The sequence below is a fragment of the Salmo salar genome, unplaced genomic scaffold (genome assembly GCF_905237065.1).
Source record: "Salmo salar unplaced genomic scaffold, Ssal_v3.1, whole genome shotgun sequence".
Taxonomy (NCBI): Eukaryota; Metazoa; Chordata; class Actinopteri; order Salmoniformes; family Salmonidae; genus Salmo; species Salmo salar.
In genome coordinates, this window is record NW_025549541.1 from 16,946 (window position 1) to 44,902 (window position 27,957).

At 46.2% G+C, this 27,957-nt stretch overlaps 1 pseudogene; it reads left to right on the forward strand.

The window, feature by feature from the left end:
- The first annotated feature begins 348 nt into the window (after window positions 1-348).
- On the forward strand, window positions 349-24,413 carry LOC123738345 (kinesin-like protein KIF23; annotated as a pseudogene).
- The last annotated feature ends 3,544 nt before the right edge of the window (window positions 24,414-27,957 follow it).

Genomic DNA, 27,957 nt, shown 5'->3' on the forward strand with positions numbered 1-27,957 from the left:
TAGGCCTACAGCAAACTCCAAACACGGTTTTCTCATTGTAGTACATTTGAAGAAGAGCCTTTAGCTCACTTTCTCTTATTTCATTAACCACATGTAGGCTAGAGGATCACTTTGGATTTTATCATAAGCACAATATTCTTGAAATAGACATTGTACACAATATTTTTTTATTGAATGATTATTGAAGACATGGTTAGTTTTATTCCCAACAAATGATAATGCAGAAGTGTGCAGCACACACTCAGCTGATCCCAGGTTTTCGGTCAGGGTAGATAAGGTCATTTGGGGCAACACAAATGTGGGGGCGGGGCTTCCTTCACATACGGATGAAGCTGTCTGCGTTTTTACTGGCTCAAAACCACCAACACCTACGTGACGTCACACGAGAGGGAATTTTCAAAAACTGAAGAAGCTCACCGAACTTAAGGGGAAAGATAAACAAAGGCAACATAAAAAATGCAAAGACCTGCGTAAGTACAATACTGTACTATTATGTAAAGTTTTCATTAGTTAAAAATTGTGGTTATATTCGTAAGCAGTTTAATAACGATAGCGAACAAGGTAGCTAGCATTCTAGCTAACTAAACTAGCTAGACCGGCAGATAACCTTGATTGATAGATATCACGCCAACTGTGGCTAGCTAGCAAAGTATCATGTCGAATGTAATGTTTGCCAGCTTAGCAAGTTACTCCAACATAATAGCATAGACGTTAGCCAACACAATAAATTGAGACGCCAGTTTGCGCTGTTGACTTGAATATGTACACTTTTCTGAAGGGTGGGCTGATTTTGTAGCCAGCAGATCCGACCCGCTTGCTTACAGCTGCACCAGGGTCTGACAGGCTAACTGTGTAGTTTAAGGCAGAAGGAACCACTGCAAGATATATCGGAAAGGTACCTCAATGCAGGAATGAAGAAATACCTTGTACTCCGAATTGTCCCATTATCCCAATAGTTACACCAATAAGATTGAACAACTGTTAGTTTATAAGTAAACTGCCATCTGTCCTAATGCTAGCTAGTAGTAGCCACATCGGCCATTATGGAATGGCATGTCAAGTTGAACAAGAAAAGGAGTTGATTGGCTGACACGGCCAGTCCAAAATGACTGCTATGACTTCTGCTACCTAACATGAGGACGAAATGGACAGTTTTCCGAGAAACATATGGCGCTGGCTCCATGGTCAATCAAATGTATTTATAAAGCCCTTCTTACATCAGCTGATGTCACAAAGTGCTGTACAGAAACCCAGCCTAAAACCCCAAACAGCAAGCAATGCAGGTGTAGAAGCACGGTGGCTAGGAAAAACTCCCTAGAAAGACCGGAACCTAGAGAGGAACCAGGCTATGAGGGGTGGCCAGTCCTCTTCTGGCTGTGCCGGGTGTATATTTTAACAGAACATGGCCAAGATGTTCATAGATGACCATCAGGGTCAAATAATAATAATAATAATACTAATAATCACAGTGGCTGTAGAGGGTGCAACAGGTCAGCACCTCAGGAGTAAATGTCAGTTGGCTTTTCATAGCCAACCATTCAGAGTATCTGCACATCTATCACTCCAGTGTTTAATTGCTAAATTGTAATTACTTTGTCACTATGGCCTATTTATTGCCTTACCTCCCTAATCTTATCTCATTTGCACACACTGTATATAGACTTTTTGTATTGTGTTATTGACTGTACATTTGTTTATTCCATGTGGAAGTCTGTTTTTTGTCACACTGCTTTGGTCGCAGTTGTTCTCAACCGGCCTACCTGGTTAAATAAAGGTGAAAAAAATTATCTCTACTGCTCCTGCTGTCTCTAGAGAGTTGATAACAGCAGGTCTGGGACAGGTAGCGCGTCTGGTGAACAGGTCAGGGTTCCATAGCCGCAGGCAGAACAGTTGAAACTGGAGCAGCAGCATGACCAGGTGGACTGGGGACAAATCAAATCAAAGTTTATGTCACATGCACCGAATACAACAGGTGTAGACCTTACAGTGAAATGCTTACTTAGAGGCTCTAACCAATAGTGCAAAAAAGGTATTAGGTGAACAATAGGTAAGTAAAGAAATAAAACAACAGTAAAAAGACAGGCTACATACAGACACCGGTTAGTCAGGCTGATTGAGGTAGTATGTACATTATTATGTAAATGTAGATATGGTTAAAGTGACTATGCATATATGATGAACAGAGAGTAGCAGTAGTGTAAAAGAGGGGTTGGCGGGTGGCGGGACAATGCAGATAGCCCGGTTAGCCAATGTGCGGGAGCACTGGTTGGTCGGCCCAATTCAGGTACTATGTACATGAATGTATAGTTAAAGTGACTATGCATATATGATAAACAGAGAGTAGCAGCAGCATAAAAAAGAGGGGTTGGGGGCACACAATGCAAATAGTCCGGGTAGCCATTTGATTACCTTTTCAGGAGTCTTCTGGCTTGGGGGGTAAAAACTGTTGAGAAGCCTTTTTGTCCTAGACTTGGCACTCCGCTACCACTTGCCATGCGGTAGTAAAGAGAACAGTCTATGACTGGGGTGGCTGGGGTCTTTGACAATTTTTAGGGCCTTCCTCTGACACCGCCTGGTGTAGAGGTCCTGGATGGCAGGCAGCTTAGCCCCAGTGATGTACTGGGCCGTACGCACTACCCTCTGTAGTGCCTTGCGGTCAGAGGCCGAGCAATTTCCGTACCAGGAGGTGATGCAACCACTCAGGATGCTCTCGATGTTGCAGCTGTAGAACCTTTTGAGGATCTCAGGACCCATGCCAAATCTTTTTAGTTTCCTAAGAGGGAATAGGCTTTGTCGTGCCCTCTTCACGACTGTCTTTGTGTGTTTGGACCATTCTAGTTTGTTGATGTGGATGCCAAGGAACTTGAAGCTCTCAACCTGCTCCACTACAGCCCCATCGATGAGAAATGGGGGTGTGCTCGGTCCTCCTTTTCCTCTAGTCCACAATCATCTCCTTAGTCTTGGTTACGTTGAGGGATAGGTTGTTATTCTGGCACCACCCGGCCAGGTCTCTGACAGCAAGGGAGTCATCAGGCCAGGTAGTCCTGAGGCATGGTCCTAGGGCTCAGGTCCTCTGAGAGAGCACACTTAAATTCAGACAGGAGAAATACTCCAGATATAACAGACTGACCCTAGCCCCCGACACAAACTATTGCAGCATAAATACGGGAGGCCGAGCCGGGAGACACTGTGGCCCCGTCCGACGATACCCCCGGGCTGGGCCAAACAGGCAGGATATAACCCCACCCACTTTGCCAAAGCACAGCCCCCACACCACTAGGGTTTGAGGCAGAGAATCCCAGTGGAGAGAGGGGAACCGGCCAGACAGAGACAGCGTTTGTTGCACCAGTGCTTTTCTGTTCACCTTCACTCCTGGGCCAGACTACACTCAATCATAGTACCTACTGAAGAGATGAGTCTTCAATAACGACTTAAAGGTTGAGACCGAGTCTGCGTCTCTCACATGGATAGGCAGACCATTCCATAAAAATGGAGCTCTATAGGAGGAAGCCCTGCCTCCAGCTGTTTGTTTTGATATTCTAGGGACAGTAAGGAGGCCTGCGTCTTGTGACCGTAGCGTACGTGTAGGTGTGTATGGCAGGACCAAATCGGAAAGGTAGGTAGGAGCATGCCCATGTAATGCTTTGTAGGTTAGCAGTAAAACCTTTAAATCAGCCCTTGCCTTGACAGGTAGCCTGTCTAGAGAGGCTAGCACTGGAGTAATATGATCACGTTTTCTGGTTCTAGTCAAGATTCCAGCAGCTGTGTTTAGCACTAACTGAAGTCTTAATCTACACAGGAAGCCTGTCTGACCCAAGTGCAGCTGTAAGCAAGCGGGTCGGATCTGCTGTCTTCTGTATTTGTATCTAACTATGTGTTAGTTATGCTAGCCATGTCTTGCTGCAGTGTTTTTTTTTTCAGCCACTTTCTCCAAGTCCGTTACTGTGTAAATGTACTGTAGCTACTCAACCTCTAAATGCCTCTCATTCATTTCACAGAAAGGGCAAAACTCCACGGAGGCCAGCCCTGAAGAAAACATCACACACACAAAAGACCCAGTTGGTGTAAGTTGGTCACTGTCAGCTGTCACCTCAATTAATAGTTACTAAAAGCAAGTTAATAATGACAAAATAATCTGTACGTAGCTAGTGAATAACATGCCTTACAGTATGGTGATTTGCTGTGTGCAGGTGTACTGCCGTATCCGCCCTTTAGGCGCTACAGATGAGGAGTGTTGTATTGAAATGATCAGCAGCACCACCATTCAGCTGCATGCTCCTGATGGCATCAAAGCCAACCGCAATGGGGAATACAAAGAGGTACAGGTGTAACACAGCTAACTACATTACATGTCTCTCTCTCGCTCCATGATGCATCTTCCTGTGTCATCTCATAATGAACGTGTTCTTTCACAGACTCAGTACTCCTTCAAAAAAGTGTTTGGGATCCAAACCTCCCAAATAGAGTTGTTTGAGGATGTTGCCAAACCACTTGTGGATGACCTCATTCACTGCAAGAATGGTAAGTGACCGAAACTGCTCGTTTATTTTTAATAATGCATACGTTTTTAAAGTATTCGGTTTCGACAGGGTGTTGAGCGGCGATTTTTGTTTTTCTTTGCTGTCCATAGGATTGCTTTTTACTTATGGCGTCACAGGCAGTGGAAAGACGTTTACCATGACAGGCTCTCCTGGAGAAGGTGGTCTCCTCCCCCGCTCTCTGGACATGCTATTCAACAGCATTGCTCCATTACAGGCCAAGAGATTTGTAAGACTTATTTTACGTCATATCTCTGGGTGTAAACTCTGTTCCTACAGGGCATCATTGTATGCTTTTGTCCTCGTCTTTTCATCAGAGATTTATACATTGAACTGGATGTATTGGTACACTAGCCAATCAAGTGCTTGTGAGAGACTTAACTTTGAGTTGGCCATTTTATTCAACAGCTAATATGTGCAAAAAAGCCAATATTATTTTACTATTTGAATTTCAGGTTCTCCAAATGTTACATTGAGTGCTAAACCCTATACGTCTAGCTTTCAAATGTTCAATCTTGTAGGTGTTTAGGACCGACGACAAGAATGGCATGGAGATCCAAGGTCAGGTGGACGCTCTCCTGGAGAGACAGAAGAGAGACTCAAATCAACAGTCTGCAGTGCCCAAAACACCGTCCTCAAAGTATGCATGGGTTTTAGAAGCCAAACATGTTTCGTGCACATATTTGTGATCATCCTCAGATGTAAATAGATGCTAGGTTATTGACATCTTTCATGCATTGATTTGAGTGTTTCAGAGACTATTTGGATGACAAAAAGACAACCTGTTGAAATGATATTGGAAATGGCCATTTCACTTTCTTGATTGTTGAAGCTGGTTTGAGACTGAGGTTTTGTGTTGGTTCTGTCCTTCAGGCAAAAACCTGATCCAGAGTTTGCAGACATGATCAGTCCAGGGGAGGCTTGCAAATGTGAGGGAGTTGACGAGGACAGCTGTTACAGTGTGTTTGTGTCCTACATAGAAATATACAATAACTACATCTACGATCTGCTGGAAGAAGCTCCAATAGACCCCATACGACACAAGTAAGTCCAGGCTTTGTTGCGCTACCAGTAGTTATATATTTTTGTGTAATTTAATTGGAAAGATATGTTAAGGGTGACCAGTAAATCATTCTGCAAGAGTGTTCCTACCGCACGTCTTTCCTGTCATTTGTATCTTCTACAGTTAATTTTAGTGTGAAGAATGCACCAGTCAATGTAAGATGTATTGTAGGTTAGAGATGTGAAATGTTTTGTCTTTGTTAGGCGACCCGGTGGAGACACACCTCTGCGGATCCCTGAGTTGATGTACGTGGTTAGTTTATAACTAGCCTGGGACCACACTGATCAACTAGCTGTTTCATAGGAGCACTTTCATATATCTGATCCCAGGATAAGTGTATACAGTTTAAAAGTATAAAAACATGGCAGAATTATCTAGCCATCATCCCTCCACTACATCCCTTCCCAATCTAGAACCCTGCATATAATACATATGGTACCATGATCCCCTCCCAATCTAGAACCCTGCATGTAATACATATGGTACCATGATCCCCTCCCAATCTAGAACCCTGCATGTAATACGTATGGTACCATCATCCCCTCCCAATCTAGAACCCTGCATGTAATACGTATGGTACCATCATCCCCTCCCAATCTAGAACCCTGCATGTAATACGTATGGTACCATCATCCCCTCCCAATCTAGAACCCTGCATATAATACGTATGGTACCATCATCCCCTCCCAATCTAGAACCCTGCATGTAATACGTATGGTACCATCATCCCCTCCCAATCTAGAACCCTGCATGTAATACGTATGGTACCATCATCCCCTCCCAATCTAGAACCCTGCCTATAATACGTATGGTACCATCATCCCCTCCCAATCTAGAACCCTGCATGTAATACGTATGGTACCATCATCCCCTCCCAATCTAGAACCCTGCCTATAATACGTATGGTACCATCATCCCCTCCCAATCTAGAACCCTGCATGTGTACGTATGGTACCATCATCCCCTCCCAATCTAGAACCCTGCATGTAATACGTATGGTACCATCATCCCCTCCCAATCTAGAACCCTGCATATAATACATATGGTACCATCATCCCCTCCCAATCTAGAACCCTGCATGTAATACGTATGGTACCATCATCCCCTCCCAATCTAGAACCCTGCATATAATACGTATGGTACCATGATCCCCTCCCAATCTAGAACCCTGCATGTAATACGTATGGTACCATCATCCCCTCCCAATCTAGAACCCTGCATATAATACGTATGGTACCATCATCCCCTCCCAATCTAGAACCCTGCATGTAATACGTATGGTACCATCATCCCTCCACTACATCCCCTCCCAATCTAGAACCCTGCATATAATATGAGTGGTATGTAGTGTTATTATATAGTATATACATTTAAACATGTAGTATTACCTTTTGGAGTAACTATTTGCTTTTATTCCTCTGTCTCTGGTTGCCTTTGTAGAGGTAGTGCTTTTTAACCTCTGCTGATTATCATGAGATTGGTGTAAACACATCCTTGAATGGCTGTGGTGAAACTGATCTGTGCTGCGGCTGGGAAGCTTGACATAATGCATGTCTTTTACCCGTTGACTGTTTTGAACAGTTATAACCGTTGTTTTAACATAGTCATGTTGACTTTTTGCTAGTGGTTAGTCTAGTTTATTTGTTTTAGGCTGTGTGGTGGTTAACCGTATTGTTGCTCTGCACGGTTGCAGACTGCCTCAATCAAAGATTTTACGTGAGGACCAGAACCACAACATGTATGTGTCAGGATGTACAGAGGTCGAGGTGAAGTCCACAGAGGAAGCCTTCCAAGTGTTTTGGCGGGGTGAGTGGGATTTTAGTCATTTCTTTTGAAGAAAAAATATTTTTTCCTTCTGATTGTATTAGTCTACAGTTTTTGCTTTTGTCCAGGTCAAAAGAAAAGGAGGATTGCCGATACTCAGCTGAATCGCGAGTCCAGTCGCTCTCACAGTGTGTTTATTGTCAAACTTGCACAAGCTCCGCTGGATGCAGATGGAGACCACATTCTACAGGTGACTTTGAACCTTGCATCTTTATATCTTGCCGATACAGTTCTTCATATAGAAGTGAAGCCAAAATCCACTACCTTGTCCCAGGGATGGAACAAGGATTTTGGGCATGGCCAGCCAGGCTAGTACACCACACTTTTTTTTAGTAGCCTGGGTCTAATATCTGTGCCACGCGATATCTGAAAATATAAAATGTCACTAGCCAGGAGGCTAGTTGGGAAAATGTTCTACCAGCCCAGTGTGACCCGTACTAGCGTGGGCCCGGTGGGCTGGCATACTCTCTATCCCTGCCTTGACCTAATGTTAAGATAACAAACTCAAACATCCTTTAATTACTATGTGAACTAGCACAATAAATATCTGCTGCTCCTTCACTAGTAGAAGCTGTGTTAGCTCATGTATGTTTCACTAGAAGACCCAATACAGAGCAAGCATGCTAACAGCTATCACTGGACCACGTGGCCTTCAACCAGTGCTAGCTCTGATAGCCTAGTCTCTGATAGCCTAGCCTGGCTGTGTTACAGGACAAGAACCAGGTGACTGTTAGCCAGCTGTGTCTGGTGGACCTGGCAGGGAGTGAACGCACCAGCAGGACTAAAGCAGAGGGCAGCCGCCTCCGGGAAGCAGGTGAGCTGACAACGTGGGACCCATAGAAAAATCCTTTACTTTTCTGTTTGTCTAACAGCATCACTGACCTAGCCTGGGGAACCAGTCTGTTTAGCTAACATTCTGTTTGTCTAACAGCACCACTGACCTAGCCTGGGGAACCAGTCTGTTTAGCTAACATTCTGTTTGTCTAACAGCACCACTGACCTAGCCTGGGGATCCAGTCTGTTTAGCTAACATTCTGTTTGTCTAACAGCACCACTGACCTAGCCTGGGGATCCAGTCTGTTTAGCTAACATTCTGTTTGTCTAACAGCACCACTGACCTAGCCTGGGGATCCAGTCTGTTTAGCTAACATTCTGTTTGTCTAACAGCACCACTGACCTAGCCTGGGGATCCAGTCTGTTTAGCTAACATTCTGTTTGTCTAACAGCACCACTGACCTAGCCTGGGGAACCAGTCTGTTTAGCTAACATTCTGTTTGTCTAACAGCACCACTGACCTAGCCTGGGGAACCAGTCTGTTTAGCTAACATTCTGTTTGTCTAACAGCACCACTGACCTAGCCTGGGGAACCAGTCTGTTTAGCTAACATTCTGTTTGTCTAACAGCACCACTGACCTAGCCTGGGGACCAGTCTGTTTAGCTAACATTCTGTTTGTCTAACAGCACCACTGACCTAGCCTGGGGATCCAGTCTGTTTAGCTAACATTCTGTTTGTCTAACAGCACCACTGACCTAGCCTGGGGAACCAGTCTGTTTAGCTAACATTCTGTTTGTCTAACAGCACCACTGACCTAGCCTGGGGAACCAGTCTGTTTAGCTAACATTCTGTTTGTCTAACAGCACCACTGACCTAGCCTGGGGAACCAGTCTGTTTAGCTAACATTCTGTTTGTCTAACAGCACCACTGACCTAGCCTGGGGACCAGTCTGTTTAGCTAACATTCCACTCCACTCCTTGTGCTCTATGTCATATGCCACATGTTAAGCATGACAGGAGTGGAATCATGGCTAAACAGACTGGTACCCAGACTAGTACTGACCTACTGACAGCTTCACAACATGCACCCATCTTTACCTGGCATCTCCACTCTTTCCCCAGGCAACATCAACCAGTCCCTGATGACATTACGTACCTGTATAGAAGTCCTCAGAGAGAACCAGATGTGTGGAACAAACCGGGTTGGTCACTTTGAATGAATCTCTGTGTACTTGATAAAACTGTAGACCAGATGAGTCAAGCTCTGATATTATGTCATAAAGTAACACGATGATACTGTGTGTTTTTGTTTCAGATGGTTCCTTACAGAGACTCTAAAGTCACTCATCTGTTCAAGAACTATTTTGACGGTGAAGGGAAAGTCCGCATGGTTGTGTGTGTCAACCCTAAAGCCGACGACTATGAAGAAACCATGGTAACTGATCTGAGTTAGATCCCAATAACAGCCCCTAAGAAACCATGGTAACTGATCTGAGTTAGATCCCAATAACAGCCCTAAGAAACCATGGTAACTGATCTGAGTTAGATCCCAATAACAGCCCTAAGAAACCATGGTAACTGATCTGAGTTAGATCCCAATAACAGCCCTAAGGAACCATGGTAACTGATCTGAGTTAGATCCCAATAACAGCCCTAAGAAACCATGGTAACTGATCTGAGTTAGATCCCAATAACAGCCCTAAGGAACCATGGTAACTGATCTGAGTTAGATCCCAATAACAGCCCTAAGAAACCATGGTAACTGATCTGAGTTAGATCCCAATAACAGCCCTAAGAAACCATGGTAACTGATCTGAGTTAGATCCCAATAACAGCCCTAAGGAACCATGGTAACTGATCTGAGTTAGATCCCAATAACAGCCCTAAGAAACCATGGTAACTGATCTGAGTTAGATCCCAATAACAGCCCTAAGGAACCATGGTAACTGATCTGAGTTAGATCCCAATAACAGCCCTAAGGAACCATGGTAACTGATCTGAGTTAGATCCCAATAACAGCCCTAAGAAACCATGGTAACTGATCTGAGTTAGATCCCAATAACAGCCCTAAGAAACCATGGTAACTGATCTGGAGTTAGATCCCAATAACAGCCCTAAGAAACCATGGTAACTGATCTGAGTTAGATCCCAATAACAGCCCTAAGGAACCATGGTAACTGATCTGAGTTAGATCCCAATAACAGCCCTAAGGAACCATGGTAACTGATCTGAGTTAGATCCCAATAACAGCCCTAAGGAACCATGGTAACTGATCTGAGTTAGATCCCAATAACAGCCCTAAGGAACCATGGTAACTGATCTGAGTTAGATCCCAATAACAGCCCTAAGAAACCATGGTAACTGATCTGAGTTAGATCCCAATAACAGCCCTAAGGAACCATGGTAACTGATCTGAGTTAGATCCCAATAACAGCCCTAAGGAACCATGGTAACTGATCTGAGTTAGATCCCAATAACAGCCCTAAGAAATGGAAATATCAACAAGACGTAACCGTGTGTGTTCCTTCAGTTGGTCATGCGCTTTGCGGAGTTGACCCAGGAGGTTGAGGTGGCGCGGCCGGTGGACAGGCCCATTTGCAGCCTGGCGGCGGGGCGGAGACACCGAAACCAGGCCCTCAGAGATGAGTTGTCACGACGCCAGGAGGAGCGCCCTGGGGGACCCAACAACACCGGTATGTACACACACATAATCACAGAGAGACAGAGAGAGATATATATCTATATCTATATCATCTGATTGTACATGGGTGATGTTAGAACCGTCCAATGTGACCACCACCTCAGGCAGCACTAATGTTAAGTGAAGTTAATCTGTTCTCCACTGATCTTTCAGAGGATGGCTTGGTGCTGAACCAGCTCCTGGACAGCCTGCCGGCCCTGCCTGCCTGTGAGTTGGTGGATCCCACCGATGAGCAGATCCTGCCCCGCCTCATAGAGGTGCTGGAGAGGAGGCACCGCATCCGCCAGATGATCACTGAGCAGTACACCAGAACTGGTACGGACCAGGCCACTATAGACCTAATGAAGGGTATTTTGTCAGTACAGGACCTATTTTATTTATTTTAAATGTATGTACTGTAGTTCTGTTGTTGTCTGTTAATGTTCTGTGTTGACTCCAGGAAGAGTAGCTGCTGCTTTAGCAACATCTTAAGGGGATCCTAATAAAATACTACGGGCTTTAGAGCTGTACATTTAGTCTAGCGTTTGAAATGTCAGACTTCCTCTATTTAAATTCATCATTGTCTTTTGATGTTTATCTGACTTTTCTTAGGGCATGTTTTGCTATATGTAAATGTTTAGTTAGTGTAAACATATTGTCTACCTTTAGTGGACAAGAGTAAAGTTAAATCTGTACCAATGGATTCATTTCCATTCCTTTTCCCCCTTTCCAACAGCCAACACGCTGAAATCGATGCTCCAGGAGTTTGACGGCCACCTGATGGCCAAGGAGAACTTCATCCATGAACAGCGGGGTAAACTAGGGGAGAAGGACAAGATCATGTTCAACCAGAAGAATGAGATGGATCGGCTGGAGAAGAAATCCAAAATGCTGGAATACAAGGTGAAGTCTAAGTCCTCCATCTCTCTCCCCCCGCCTTGTTCTCCCCCCTTTGCCTCGTTCTCTCCATCTCCTGACCTCAGCTGCATTTTTATATCACTGAAACCCATGCATTCGTACATCCCTGAACTTTTTACATGCCTTTTATGCCCCCCCTCAGATTGACATTCTTCAGAAGACCACCAATATCTATGAGGGGGACAAGCGGTCGCTGCAGCAGGAGCTGGAGAGCCGTGAGCAGAGGCTGCAGCGGGAGCTGTCGGAGAGGAAGCGCATGGAGGCACGCATGCAGGGCATGGTGTCTGACACCAAACACCAGTGGGAGAAGGAGTGTGTAAGTGAAGTGTTACCCTCCCTCCCCTCAGCCCTCCCCTCAGCCCTCCCTCCCTCCCCTCAGCCCTCCCTCCCTCCCCTCAGCCCTCCCCTCAGCCCTCCCTCCCTCCCCTCAGCCCGCCCTCAGCCCACCCCTCCCCTCAGCCCTCCCTCCCTCCCCTCAGCCCGCCCTCCCCCACTCTTTCAATAGATCTGGTCACTCAGCTGCTAACTAACCCCAGAATGTGAGGGGGGGTCACTCAGCTGCTAACTAACCCCAGACTGTGAGGGGGTCACTCAGCTGCTAACTAATCCCAGACTGTGAGGGGGGGGTCACTCAGCTGGTAACTAACCCCACCAGTGGGAGAAGGAGTGTGTAAGTGAAGTGTTACCCTCCTTCCCCCAGCCCTCCTCCCCTCTGACCTCCCTCCCCTCAGCCCTCCCTCCCTCCCTCCCCTCAGCCCTCCCTCCCTCCCTCCCCTCAGCCCTCCCTCCCTCCCTCCCCTCAGCCCTCCCTCCCCTCAGCCCTCCCTCCCTCCCTCCCCTCAGCCCTCCCTCCCTCCCTCCCCTCAGCCCTCCCTCCCTCCCCTCAGCCCGCCCGCCCCACTCTTTCTGTGGTCACTCAGCTGCTAACTAACCACAGACTGTGAGGGGGGGTCACTCAGCTGCTAACTAACCACAGACTGTGAGGGGGGGGTCACTCAGCTGCTATCTAACCCCAGACTGTGAGGGGGGGTCACTCAGCTGCTAACTAACCCCAGACTGTGAGGGGGGGTCACTCAGCTGCTAACTAACCACAGACTGTTGGGGGGTCACTCAGCTGCTAACTAACCACAGACTGTTGGGCGGGGGTCACTCAGCTGCTAACTAACCACAGACTGTTGGGCGGGGGGGTCACTCAGCTGCTAACTAACCCCAGACTGTGAGGGGGGGCACTCAGCTGCTAGCTAACCCCAGACTGTGAGGGGGGGGTCACTCAGCTGCTAACTAACCCCAGACTGTGAGGGGGGGTCACTCAGCTGCTAACTAACCCCAGACTGTGAGGGGGGGGGTCACTCAGCTGCTAACTAACCCCAGACTGTGAGGGGGGTGTGTCACTCAGCTGCTAACTAACCCCAGACTGTGAGGGGGTGTGTCACTCAGCTGCTAACTAACCCCAGACTGTTGGGGGGGTCACTCAGCGGCTAACTAACCACAGACTGTGAGGGGGGGGGTGGGTCACTCAGCTGCTAACTAACCACAGACTGTGAGGGGGGGGCACTCAGCTGCTAACTAACCCCAGACTGTGAGGGGGGGGTCACTCAGCTGCTAACTAACCCCAGACTGTGAGGGGGGGTGTCACTCAGCTGCTAACTAACCCCAGACTGTGAGGGAGGGGGGGTGTCACTCAGCTGCTAACTAACCCCAGACTGTGAGGGGGGGTCACTCAGATGCTAACTAACCCCAGACTGTGAGGGGGGTGTCACTCAGCTGCTAACTAACCCCCAGACTGTGAGGGGGGGGTCACTCAGCTGCTAACTAACCACAGACTGTTGGGGGGGTCACTCAGCTGCTAACTAACCCCAGACTGTGAGGGTGGGAGGGTCACTCAGCTGCTAACTAACCACAGACTGTTGGGCGGGGGTCACTCAGCTGCTAACTAACCCCCAGACTGTGAGGGGGAGGGTCACTCAGCTGCTAACTAACCAGACTGTTGGGCGGGGGGTCACTCAGCTGCTATTAAACCCCAGACTGTGGGGGGGAGGGTCACTCAGCTGCTAACTAACCAGACTGTTGGGTGGGGGGTCACTCAGCTGCTAACTAACCCCAGACTGTGGGGGGTCACTCAGCTGCTAAATAACCCCAGACTGTGAGGGGGGGGCACTCAGCTGCTAACTAACCCCAGACTGTGAGGGGGGGTCACTCAGCTGCTAACTAACCACAGACTGTTGGGCGGGGGGTCACTCAGCTGCTAAATAACCCCAGACTGTGAGGGGGGGCACTCAGCTGCTAACTAACCCCAGACTGTGAGGGGGGGCACTCAGCTGCTAACTAACCCCAGACTGTGAGGGGGGGGCACTCAGCTGCTAACTAACCCCAGACTGTGAGGGGGGGTCACTCAGCTGCTAACTAACCCCAGACTGTGAGGGGGGGCACTCAGCTGCTAACTAACCCCAGACTGTGAGGGGGGGGCACTCAGCTGCTAACTAACCCCAGACTGTGAGGGGGGGGCACTCAGCTGCTAACTAACCCCAGACTGTGAGGGGGGGCACTCAGCTGCTAACTAACCCCAGACTGTGAGGGGGGGTCACTCAGCTGCTAACTAACCCCAGACTGTGAGGGGGGGGTCACTCAGCTGCTAACTAACCCCCAGACTGTGAGGGGGGTCACTCAGCTGCTAACTAACCCCAGACTGTGAGGGGGGGTCACTCAGCTGCTAACTAACCACAGACTGTTGGGGGGGGTCACTCAGCTGCTAACTAACCACAGACTGTTGGGGGGGGGTCACTCAGCTGCTAACTAACCCCAGACTGTGAGGGGGGGTCACTCAGCTGCTAACTAACCCCAGACTGTGGGGGGGGGGTCACTCAGCTGCTAACTAACCCCCAGACTGTGAGGGGGGGTCACTCAGCTGCTAACTAACCCCAGACTGTGGGTCATAAACATAGTTGAGGGTAGGTGTGGTGTTTATTGTAGTTCAGTGCTACTTACATTTTGTTGAAGTTGTGTAGTTAACATTGGTCTTCCTCTTGCTACCTCAGGAGCGTCGTGTGAATGCCAAGCAGCTGGAGATGCAGAACAAGCTGTGGGTGAAGGATGAGAAGCTGAAGCAGCTGAAGGCCATCGTATCAGAGAGCAACAGCAGCGCCACCTCAGAGCAGCAGCGTCCCCCAGACAAGCCCCAGAGGGCCTCCCGGGAGACGGATCAGCCTCGCGCCCCTGAGAAGAGATCTCGCTCACCACTGCCCGTGAGTTGTTACACCCTGTCACTGCCTCTCTTTCTCCCTCGCCGTCTCTCCCTCGCTCTCTTTCTCTATCCATCTATCGCTCCAGCTATAAATGATTGTGATTTGACGTTATTGTAATAGATATTGACTGTGGAACTAGTCTAATGTTGATGGACCGTTGTGTTGCATGGTGGGTTGAAGTGCTGTGTCATTAGACCACATGTACTATTACTCTGCTGTCTCACCGTTACTGGCCCCCTGCATGTAGTGTCTGTTTCACTCTGCTGTCTGACCGTTACTGGCCCCCTGCATGTAGTGGCTCTGTTTCACTCTGCTGTCTGACCGTTACTGGCCCCCTGCATGTAGTGTCTGTTTCACTCTGCTGTCTGACCGTTACTGGCCCCCTGCATGTAGTGTCTCTGTTTCACTCTGCTGTCTGACCGTTACTGGCCCCCTGCATGTAGTGTCTGTTTCACTCTGCTGTCTGACCGTTACTGGCCCCCTGCATGTAGTGTCTGTTTCACTCTGCTGTCTGACCGTTACTGGCCCCCTGCATGTAGTGGCTCTGTTTCACTCTGCTGTCTCACCGTTACTGGCCCCCTGCATGTAGTGTCTGTTTCACTCTGCTGTCTGACCGTTACTGGCCCCCTGCATGTAGTGGCTCTGTTTCACTCTGCTGTCTCACCGTTACTGGCCCCCTGCATGTAGTGGCTCTGTTTCACTCTGCTGTCTGACCGTTACTGGCCCCCTGCATGTAGTGTCTGTTTCACTCTGCTGTCTGACCGTTACTGGCCCCCTGCATGTAGTGGCTCTGTTTCACTCTGCTGTCTGACCGTTACTGGCCCCCCTGCATGTAGTGGCTCTGTTTCACTCTGCTGTCTGACCGTTACTGGCCCCCCTGCATGTAGTGTCTGTTTCACTCTGCTGTCTGACCGTTACTGGCCCCCTGCATGTAGTGGCTCTGTTTCACTCTGCTGTCTGACCGTTACTGGCCCCCTGCATGTAGTGTCTGTTTCACTCTGCTGTCTGACCGTTACTGGCCCCCTGCATGTAGTGTCTGTTTCACTCTGCTGTCTCACCGTTACTGGCCCCCTGCATGTAGTGGCTCTGTTTCACTCTGCTGTCTCACCGTTACTGGCCCCCTGCATGTAGTGTCTGTTTCACTCTGCTGTCTGACCGTTACTGGCCCCCTGCATGTAGTGTCTGTTTCACTCTGCTGTCTGACCGTTACTGGCCCCCCTGCATGTAGTGTCTCTGTTTCACTCTGCTGTCTCACCGTTACTGGCCCCCCTGCATGTAGTGGCTCTGTTTCACTCTGCTGTCTGACCGTTACTGGCCCCCTGCATGTAGTGTCTGTTTCACTCTGCTGTCTCACCGTTACTGGCCCCCTGCATGTAGTGTCTGTTTCACTCTGCTGTCTGACCGTTACTGGCCCCCTGCATGTAGTGTCTGTTTCACTCTGCTGTCTCACCGTTACTGGCCCCCCTGCATGTAGTGGCTGTTTCACTCTGCTGTCTGACCGTTACTGGCCCCCCTGCATGTAGTGGCTCTGTTTCACTCTGCTGTCTCACCGTTACTGGCCCCTGCATGTAGTGGCTCTGTTTCACTCTGCTGTCTGACCGTTACTGGCCCCCCTGCATGTAGTGTCTGTTTCACTCTGCTGTCTGACCGTTACTGGCCCCCTGCATGTAGTGTCTCTGTTTCACTCTGCTGTCTGACCGTTACTGGCCCCCCTGCATGTAGTGTCTGTTTCACTCTGCTGTCTGACCGTTACTGGCCCCCTGCATGTAGTGTCTGTTTCACTCTGCTGTCTGACCGTTACTGGCCCCCTGCATGTAGTGTCTCTGTTTCACTCTGCTGTCTGACCGTTACTGGCCCCCCTGCATGTAGTGTCTCTGTTTCACTCTGCTGTCTGACCGTTACTGGCCCCCTGCATGTAGTGTCTCTGTTTCACTCTGCTGTCTGACCGTTACTGGCCCCCTGCATGTAGTGTCTCTGTTTCACTCTGCTGTCTGACCGTTACTGGCCCCCTGCATGTAGTGTCTGTTTCACTCTGCTGTCTGACCGTTGCTGGCCCCCTGCATGTAGTGGCTGTTTCACTCTGCTGTCTGACCGTTACTGGCCCCCTGCATGTAGTGTCTCTGTTTCACTCTGCTGTCTCACCGTTACTGGCCCCCCTGCATGTAGTGGCTCTGTTTCACTCTGCTGTCTGACCGTTACTGGCCCCCCTGCATGTAGTGTCTGTTTCACTCTGCTGTCTGACCGTTACTGGCCCCCTGCATGTAGTGTCTCTGTTTCACTCTGCTGTCTGACCGTTACTGGCCCCCCTGCATGTAGTGGCTGTTTCACTCTGCTGTCTGACCGTTACTGGCCCCCTGCATGTAGTGTCTCTGTTTCACTCTGCTGTCTGACCGTTACTGGCCCCCCTGCATGTAGTGTCTGTTTCACTCTGCTGTCTGACCGTTGCTGGCCCCCCTGCATGTAGTGGCTGTTTCACTCTGCTGTCTGACCGTTACTGGCCCCCCTGCATGTAGTGTCTCTGTTTCACTCTGCTGTCTCACCGTTACTGGCCCCCTGCATGTAGTGTCTGTTTCACTCTGCTGTCTGACCGTTACTGGCCCCCCTGCATGTAGTGTCTGTTTCACTCTGCTGTCTGACCGTTACTGGCCCCCTGCATGTAGTGTCTCTGTTTCACTCTGCTGTCTGACCGTTACTGGCCCCCTGCATGTAGTGTCTGTTTCACTCTGCTGTCTCACCGTTACTGGCCCCCTGCATGTAGTGTCTCTGTTTCACTCTGCTGTCTGACCGTTACTGGCCCCCTGCATGTAGTGTCTGTTTCACTCTGCTGTCTGACCGTTACTGGCCCCCTGCATGTAGTGTCTCTGTTTCACTCTGCTGTCTCACCGTTACTGGCCCCCCTGCATGTAGTGTCTGTTTCACTCTGCTGTCTGACCGTTACTGGCCCCCCTGCATGTAGTGTCTCTGTTTCACTCTGCTGTCTCACCGTTACTGGCCCCCTGCATGTAGTGTCTGTTTCACTCTGCTGTCTGACCGTTACTGGCCCCCCTGCATGTAGTGTCTCTGTTTCACTCTGCTGTCTCACCGTTACTGGCCCCCTGCATGTAGTGGCTCTGTTTCACTCTGCTGTCTCACCGTTACTGGCCCCCTGCATGTAGTGTCTCTGTTTCACTCTGCTGTCTCACCGTTACTGGCCCCCTGCATGTAGTGTCTGTTTCACTCTGCTGTCTCACCGTTACTGGCCCCCTGCATGTAGTGTCTCTGTTTCACTCTGCTGTCTCACCGTTACTGGCCCCCTGCATGTAGTGGCTCTGTTTCACTCTGCTGACATTTGTGACATTACAGTGTTCAGATAGAAACTTGTATGCTGTAGAACAGATATGATTGTCTGTCATGTACCTGAATAGGGCATCGTGTTGGTTCTATTTGTTACAATGTTACCTACAACGTTGTGAATACAGTGTTGTAGATGCCATGCTACAGACTTCATATAATACTCCCAGACTCCCTCCTGCTACCACCACCAGGTCAGCACAGCTCAGTGCCACCCCCTTCCACCCTCCTCCTCCGCTGGTAGTCTGTCAGTAGCCTCCGTCATCTCTGAGTGGGAGCAGAGGTTCCCCATAGGTAGGGACCCCCCCGGGACACCCGGAGCGTACGGAAGAACGACCCCATACGGAAGCAGCAGTGTGGGCCGCAGGAGAGGCCAGCGATGGGCCCCTGAGACAGAGGCCCCGGGCCCCAGCCACACATATGGGCTAGACCTAGAGTCAAGTTCAAGGGTTAGTGTGTGTTAGAATTTCACCCTAAGGGACTGGTTTCCCCGACAATGATTAAGCATAGTCCTGCTTTTGGCTTCATCTGTGTCTTGGAAATCAGGAGGTGAACTTTAAGTAGCTGGATCTGCCATGCTTGTAGACCCGGATAGAACTGCACCCTAGACCCGGATAGAACTGTAGCTGCTTGGTTTGTATACTTACCTACTGTACATGTGCTAGCTATTAGGACCAGGCTGATACCAGTATCGATACTCGTTAGTGTCATGGCAAGAAAAGGAAACACAAAGTGGATTTAACTTCTGGAAAACAGTCCTTTTGTTGAAACAAACATCACTATGTTGTCTTCCAGAGTCATGTTCCAAGCTATAACACAGTATTTACCATGTAACAGGTTTTTAAAGGGCCCAAGAGTTTGGTCTGTTTCGTGTTTTAATTTTAGCCATGGAAACAAAAAATTGCGACGCTGATATCACAGTAGTTAGATCTGCTATGCTTGTAGTCCTGTGTGTTCATATGTGTGTAGATGTACCGTAGCTAGTTCTGCTATGCTTGTAGTCCTGTAGGCTTTAATCTGTGTGTTCGTATGTGTGTAGATGTACCGTAGCTAGTTCTGCTATGCTTGTAGTCCTGTAGGCTTTAATCTGTGTGTTTGTATGTGTGTAGATGTACCGTAGCTAGTTCTGCTATGCTTGTAGTCCTGTAGGCTTTAATCTGTGTGTTTGTATGTGTGTGTAGATGTACCGTAGCTAGTTCTGCTATGCTTGTAGTCCTGTAGGCTTTAATCTGTGTGTTTGTATGTGTGTAGATGTACCGTAGCTAGTTCTGCTATGCTTGTAGTCCTGTAGGCTTTAATCTGTGTGTTTGTATGTGTGTAGATGTACCGTAGCTAGTTCTGCTATGCTTGTAGTCCTGTAGGCTTTAATCTGTGTGTTTGTATGTGTGTAGATGTACCGTAGCTAGTTCTGCTATGCTTGTAGTCCTGTAGGCTTTAATCTGTGTGTTCGTATGTGTGTAGATGTACCGTAGCTAGTTCTGCTATGCTTGTAGTCCTGTAGGCTTTAATCTGTGTGTTCGTATGTGTGTAGATGTACCGTAGCTAGTTCTGCTATGCTTGTAGACCCTTAAACAATCATCCTGCAGAATTGCATCAGTAGCTGCTTGATATGTGTTTGGTTGTCTGTAATGGCCACCACAGGACTGATAACCAGGGTGTCCTCATCACATTTATCATCACCATTATCCTCCCATTTTATGTTACATTGTCCGCTAGTGTAGGCTGTATTACGTACAGTAAGTAACATTTTTCAGCACTTTCACATATACAATATTCACAAATCTCCTCAGACTTTTTGTGTACCCCAGGAAGAGTAGCTGCTTCAGCAACCGCTAGTGGGGATCCTAATAAACTACCAAGTACTAATAATACTCTTATGAAACAATCCATTCATCAATTCATAATGCTATAGATTGCTGCTATAAAACTCATATCTAACCTGGTTTCAATCATAATGTTGGCAGCTGATGTGTATATACAGTGGCAATAGAAAGTGTGTGAAATACCTGGATTTCTGCCTAAATTGGTCATACAAATGTATCTGATCTTCATCTCGGTTACAACAATATACAGTCTGCTTAAACTAATAACACAAACAATTATACTTTTCATTGATCACACTGTAAACATTCACAATGCAGGGTGGGAAAAGTATGTGATCCCTTGGATTTAATAACAGGTTGACACTCCTTTGGCAGCAATAACCTCAATCAAACGTTTCCTGTAGTCGGATCAGACCTGCACAACGGTCTGGAGGAATTTTGAAACATTCCTCTCTTTTACAAAGCTGTTTCAGTTCAGAAATATTCCTGGGATGTTGGGTATGAACTGCTCACGCCACGGCATCTCAATCAGGTTGAGGTCAGGACTGGGCCACTCCAGAAGGCGTATTTTCTTCTGAAGCCCTTCTGCTGTTGATTTACTTCTGTGTTTTGGGTTGTTGTTCTGTTGCATCACCCAACTTCTGTTGAGCATCAATTGGCAGACAGACAGCCTAACATTCTCCTGCAAAATGTCTTTAACTTGGGAATTCATTTTCCGTCTGATAGCAAGCTGTCCAGGCCCTTAGGCAGCAAAGCAGCCCCAAACCATGATGCTCCCTCCACCATACTTTACAGTTGGGTTGAGGGTTTCATGTTGGTGTGCGGTGCATATATTTATTTTCTTCCACACGTAGTGTTGTGTGTTCCTTCCAAACAACTTTAGTTTCATCTGTCCACAGAGTATTTTGCCAGTGGCGCTGTGGAACATCCAGGTACTCTTTTGCGAACGTCAGACATTCAGCAATGCTTTTTTTGGACAGCAGTGGCTTCCGTGGTGTTCTTCCATGAACGCCATTCTTGTTTTAGTGTTTTACGTATCCTAGACTCGTCAGATGTTAGCATGTTCCAGAGATTTCTGTAAGTCTTTAGCTGACACTCTAGGATTCTTCTCAACCTCATTGAGTATTCTGAGCTGTGCTCTTGCAGTCATCTTTGCAGGACTGCCACTCCTAAGGAGAGTAGCCACACTGCTGAACTTTCTCCATTTATAGACAATTTGTCTTACCATGGACTGATGAACATCAAGGCTTTTAGAGATACTTTTGTAACCCTTTCCAGCTTTATGCAAGTCAACCATTCTTAATCTTAGGTCTTCTGAGATCTCTTTTGTTCGAGGCATGGTTCACATCAGGCAATGCTTCTTCTGAATAGAAAACTCACATTTTCTGAGTTTCTTTTTTTTTATATGGCAAGGCAGGTCTAACCAACGTCATTGATTGGACTCCAGGTTAGCTGACTCCAATTAGCTTTTGGAGAAGTTATTAGCCTAGGGGTTCACATACTTTTTCCAACCTACACTGAATGTTTAAATTATGTATTCAATATAGACAAAAATACAGTAATTTGTTATTAGTTTCAGCACACTGTCTATTGTTGTGACTTAGATGAAGATCAGATCAAATTTGACAACCAATTAATGCAGAAATCCAGGTAATTCCACAGGGTTCACCTACTATTTCTTGCTACTGTATATTGACTTACAGTATACCTGTCATTGGTCTTCCATTAGCCTAGCTTACAGGAAGGGAAATTATCTTAATCATATCCGATTCATTTGAACCTCCAGAGCATAGAGGATTGTCCAATTTATACCTGTTAAACATAACACCTCAAACTATACTGTGTATAAACCGTGGGCTTTATGTTTTGCCAGCCCACTCTACCCACACTAATGCCTGTCGCCGGTCCGCCGTAGACGCTGCTACTACTAACCCAATGGCCCTTAACACCACAACTGTCAATAATTCCCTGATTTTTGTCTTTTCCTCACTGTTTTAAATGGGACCCACCAGACCACGGGGACACCGATTCGCCTGCACCACAGACGCTCACACTCAGCGGGTGGGGAGCGATGGGTAGATCACAAACCACTCTCTAATTTGGATTTAGACACGGTCATGCAGCCAATCATACCCAATGCAATCAAGGTGTCAGCGGCCAGCGAAAGCTCTGTCTAAATGCCACAAGTATGTTCTCACGCATCAGGAGCTTGCCTCCGATGGGGAGATTCAGACCAAACTGATCAAGGTAAAAAAGAAAGAGGGGAAAAATTCCTCAATTGGTGTCTTTTTTTTTTGTTTCTGTCTCATATTTTAGACTTTTTCACCTTTTTGGGTTTGAATCTTTCCGACTACTATAGAATATTGATACCTGAGCAATGAGTAGTAGTAGTAGTAATAATGTTTCAAATAGAGATTTGTACTGCTACAACCATGGAAAGTGTTCAGACCCCTTGACTTTTTCCACATTTTGTTACGTTACAACCTTATTCAAACATTGATGAGAGAGAAAAAACAATTTAATCTATCTAGACACAATACCCCATAATGGATACATATACATAAGTATTCAGACCCTTTACTCAGTACTTTGTACCTTTTTGGAAGCGATTACACCCTCGTCTTCTTGGGTATGACGCTACTAAACATCCCCACAGCATGATGCTGCCGCCACCATGCTTCACCGTAGGGATGGTGCCAGGTTTCCTCCAGACCTGATGCTTGGAATTCAGGCCAAAGAGTTCAATCTTGGTTTCATAAGAGCAGAGAATCTTGTTTCTCATGGTCTGAGAGTCCTTTAGGTGCCTTTTGGCAAACTCCAAGCGGGCTGTCTTATGCCTTCTCCTGGGGAGTGGCTTCCGTCTGGCCATTCTACCATAAAGGTCTGATTGGTGGAGTGCTGCAGTGAAGGTTGTTCTTCTGGAAGGTTCTCCCATCTCCTCATAGGAACTCTGGAGCTCTGTCAGTGACCATCAGGTTCTTGGTCACCTCCTTGACAAAGGCTCTTCACCCCCGATTGCTCAGTTGGAATCTTAGTGGTTCCTAACTTCACGTGTGTGTGTGTGTGTGTGTGTGTGTGCGCGCGCCTTTCCAAATCATGTCCAATCAATTGAATTTACAACAGGTGGACCCCAATCAAGTTGTAGAAACATCTCAAGAATGATCAATGGAAACAGGATGCACCTGAACTCAATTTCGAGTCTCATAGCAAAGGGTCTGAATACTTATTTAAAATTTAATAAAAACTCTTCTTTGTCGTTATGGGGTATTATGTATAGATTTAGTAAAAAAAAAAATATCTTAATCCATTTTAGAATAAGGCTGTGGGAAAAGTTGTGAGGTCTGAATACTTTCCGAATGCACTGTACCTGATTTACCTGTGAAGGGGAATGCATTTGTATCCCTCACTTTGAGTCTTTCTGCGTGGTACATCTCTTAATCTGATAGTTGTCCATCTTCAGGGAGACGTGTTCAGAACGAGAGGTGGAGGACAAGCCGTGCAGTTCACAGACATCGAAACGCTTAGACAGGAATGCCCAACTGCTTCAAGGTATGCCCATTGGCCAACCTATCCGTTATTATGCAGACACTTTGCCAGATGTTGTGTTTAGCGTTGCAAAATTCTGATGACTTTCCCAACATTTCTAGGTTTCCCGAAATCCCGTTTGCAGGATTCCATATTTTATGCTTATTTCCAGGAATATTCCAAGTGGTGTTTCTGGAAACCTTTTGCAACCCTATCAGAAATCATCTTCTGTTGAGATGAGGACATTACCTCACTGTCTCATCTTCTTGAAATAAATGTTGGCTATGTTTTTAGTGTAAGTCATTCAGAGACCTGATGTGAATATTTTCTGTTCCATGAAGTCGTAAGAGGAGGTCATCGGAAGACGGGCCAGGACAACATGATGAGAACAAGATGGACTGGAACGACAGAGAGAACAGGGTAAGCTGTCCATCACTCATTCACCTAGGCTGGAGTAAACGGCCATTAGAGTTTTGTAATGATACCTGCTCATAAAGGTATAAATCAGCTAGACATTTGGTGTGACCCAGGGTATAAAATATGTTTTCTCCCAACAGGCACCAGTGGCAAGCACAAGCTCGGGTCTTGGTCTCCAGATTGGCTATCAGAAGTGAGCATTTATATCACATTCCAGTAGGGATTTTGACTGACAACATTGCATGTTTTCATAGTATTGACTAATCAACTGTTGTTGACAAATTCCACTTCTTCTTTTCTCCATCCCTTCTTTCAGAGCATGAAAGTAGGAACTGGACAGATCATCTTTGTCTATGCTGGATTTGTCTTGTGCATTGGACTAGTGAACTTACCTTCACTTTAAACTATGCATCTTTTTTTTAAAGTCAAACTTTTTATATAACTGTTTTTCTAGACAAGTGATGATCAAGACCTGAGTTGTATTTAATCATGACCGTAGCTTAAAAGGGACATTTTTCAATTAGATTTGTATTAGATGATTTAGATAAGAGAACTACAAGTTATCACATTGTATAGCGTGTCATTGTATAGTTTACTACCTTCACCTATGACACTTCCCTTCACTGCGTTTTCACACCCAAAGATTATTTAGATGACAAAATGTAACTTTCTTTTTCTCTCTCTCTGTTTCAAGGTACTTGTTTTGTTGTTGTATAGACCTATATTCAGACACATAATCTGCAGAAAATCAATGGTAGAAAGCTGCTAGTTCAACGACCCCAATTATATACTTTACTAAAGCCTGCCGGTCAGTCTCTGACTGCAAATACATGTATTTTTGAAGGAATGTACTATTTAAAAACTGTAAAAAAAATAAATCAAGAAATGAGAATCTTATCTTTAACCACCTTTTTTATATTACTGTATAACCATGTGAATGGCAGGTCTTGCTTTGGAGGTAGGTGTAGCGCTGCAGGCCCCAAACATAATCAATTGAAACCAGTTGGCATCCAAAAAGATTTGGTGTGGCAACATGAGTACCAATCTATCAAATTAATTTTATTACTTTAAGTCAGCAGTAATGTTAGGGAAACAGTGCTACACTCTACCTAATGTCCTAACCCAACCTTCCCCATCTTAGCAGCACCACTGCCAGACTCCTGTCTGAATAACTGGTGTCCTTATAGTTCACATCCCTTATATTTGCCCCAGCCAGGCAGCCACAGGCACCAGCCTTTTTAAATGGAAGGGAGTGCTTTAAGACTTTGCTAAGCACACAATGTGCTATGCTAACAAACTGAAATTTTTTATGTGGCTGGTGCTGTTTGCTCGACATTCTTTGGTCTGTTGACAGTTGATGAGAAATGTCAAACAGAAGCGCTCACTAGCAAATCTGTATATTTTGTGGGGCCCCTGCTAAAGTCTTGTGCACTGCAGACTATCTGCTAGTCTCCTGGGCAGGTTACATTCCACCAGCATGATGCGAATGGTCCGGGCATATTTATTGTATAGGGCTGCTTTTGGGCTGTCAATGGTTTGAAACATCTTTCTTGTGGGAAGAACATACGCAATGAAAGGCAGAAAATTTTTAGATTTTCTTGTTGCCTGATTCCACTTGTCTGTATGCTGAGTAATTTCACTAAGCCTCAGAAGTATTTGTAAACCTGGCCCAGCATGTTCCATGTGGGCTAGCTGATATGTGTGTATAATTGGAGCCTATCTACATGGTCAAATTCCATCACACAACTAGAACACGTTTAATGTTCATTAATATTTGAAGATACATTTTATACATGTGTCTTTCATCTATAATGTTGCATGACTTACTTTAGCCGTATAATGTAATGACTCAAACACACTACTGTTTGCAGCACACCGAGGAGAGCTTTACAGGGAATTCCTGTAATAATCATTACTAACAGCAGGTGGCAGCAGATACCGTACATTTTATAACAGGGGCCTTTAATATTGGCACTTATTTTGTGACTGGCCATATGGCTCTACAGGTTATTCTGACTTGGAGAATTGTCTGATGGTAACCATGGTCTGGACAGTGTAGATTGGTTGGTGTTAATGCAAAGGTTTTATCCAGTAGTTCCTCAGACTGCATCCTTACCAGACACATTTGACATGACGCGTATACATGTGTTTCCATGCCAACAAACGGTCACGTGAATATGTAATAATTACCACATGCTTTAACTGGGCATACTAGCTCTCCATTTCCACCTTCTTGTTATATTTTAACTGTGCATACTAGATCTCCATTTCCACCTTCTTGTTATATTTTAACTGTGCATACTAGCTCTCCATTTCCACCTTCTTGTTATATTTTATCTGTGCATACGAGCTCTCCATTTCCACCTTCTTGTTATATTTTAACTGGGCATACGAGCTCTCCATTTCCACCTTCTTGTTATATTTTAACTGGGCATACGAGCTCTCCATTTCCACCTTCTTGTTATATTTTAACTCGGCATACGAGCTCTCCATTTCCACCTTCTTGTTATATTTTAACTGGGCATACGAGCTCTCCATTTCCACCTTCTTGTTATATTTTATCTGGGCATACGAGCTCTCCATTTCCACCTTCTTGTTATATTTTATCTGGGCATACGAGCTCTCCATTTCCACCTTCTTGTTATATTTTAACTGGGCATACGAGCTCTCCATTTCCACCTTCTTGTTCTATTTTAACTGGGCATACGAGCTCTCCATTTCCACCTTCTTGTTATATTTTAACTGGGCATACGAGCTCTCCATTTCCACCTTCTTGTTATATTTTAACTGGGCATACGAGCTCTCCATTTCCACCTTCTTGTTATATTTTAACTGGGCATCACGAGCTCTCCATTTCCACCTTCTTGTTATATTTTAACTGGGCATACGAGCTCTCCATTTCCACCTTCTTGTTATATTTTAACTGGGCATACGAGCTCTCCATTTCCACCTTCTTGTTCTATTTTAACTGGGCATACGAGCTCTCCGTTTCCACCTTCTTGTTCTATTTTAACTGGGCATACGAGCTCTCCGTTTCCACCTTCTTGTTATATTTTAACTGAGCATACTAGTGTTCCGTTTCCTCTCTCTTGTTATATTTTAACTGAGCATACTAGTGTTCCGTTTCCTCTCTCTTGTTATATTTTAACTGAGCATACTAGTGTTCCGTTTCCTCTCTTGTTATATTTTAACTGAGCATACTAGTGTTCCGTTTCCTCTCTTGTTATATTTTAACTGAGCATACTAGTGTTCCGTTTCCTCTCTTGTTATATTTTAACTGAGCATACTAGTGTTCCGTTTCCTCTCTTGTTATATTTTAACTGAGCATACTAGTGTTCCGTTTCCTCTCTTGTTATATTTTAACTGAGCATACTAGTGTTCCGTTTCCTCTCTTGTTATATTTTAACTGAGCATACTAGTGTTCCGTTTCCTCTCTTGTTATATTTTAACTGAGCATACTAGTGTTCCGTTTCCTCTCTTGTTATATTTTAACTGAGCATACTAGTGTTCCGTTTCCTCTCTTGTTATATTTTAACTGAGCATACTAGTGTTCCGTTTCCTCTCTTGTTATATTTTAACTGAGCATACTAGTGTTCCGTTTCCTCTCTCTTGTTATATTTTAACTGAGCATACTAGTGTTCCGTTTCCTCTCTCTTGTTATATTTTAACTGAGCATACTAGTGTTCCGTTTCCTCTCTTGTTATATTTTAACTGAGCATACTAGTGTTCCGTTTCCTCTCTCTTGTTATATTTTAACTGAGCATACTGGTGTTCCGTTTCCTCTCTCTTGTTATATTTAGGGGCCTTTCAGATCTCATTGCCT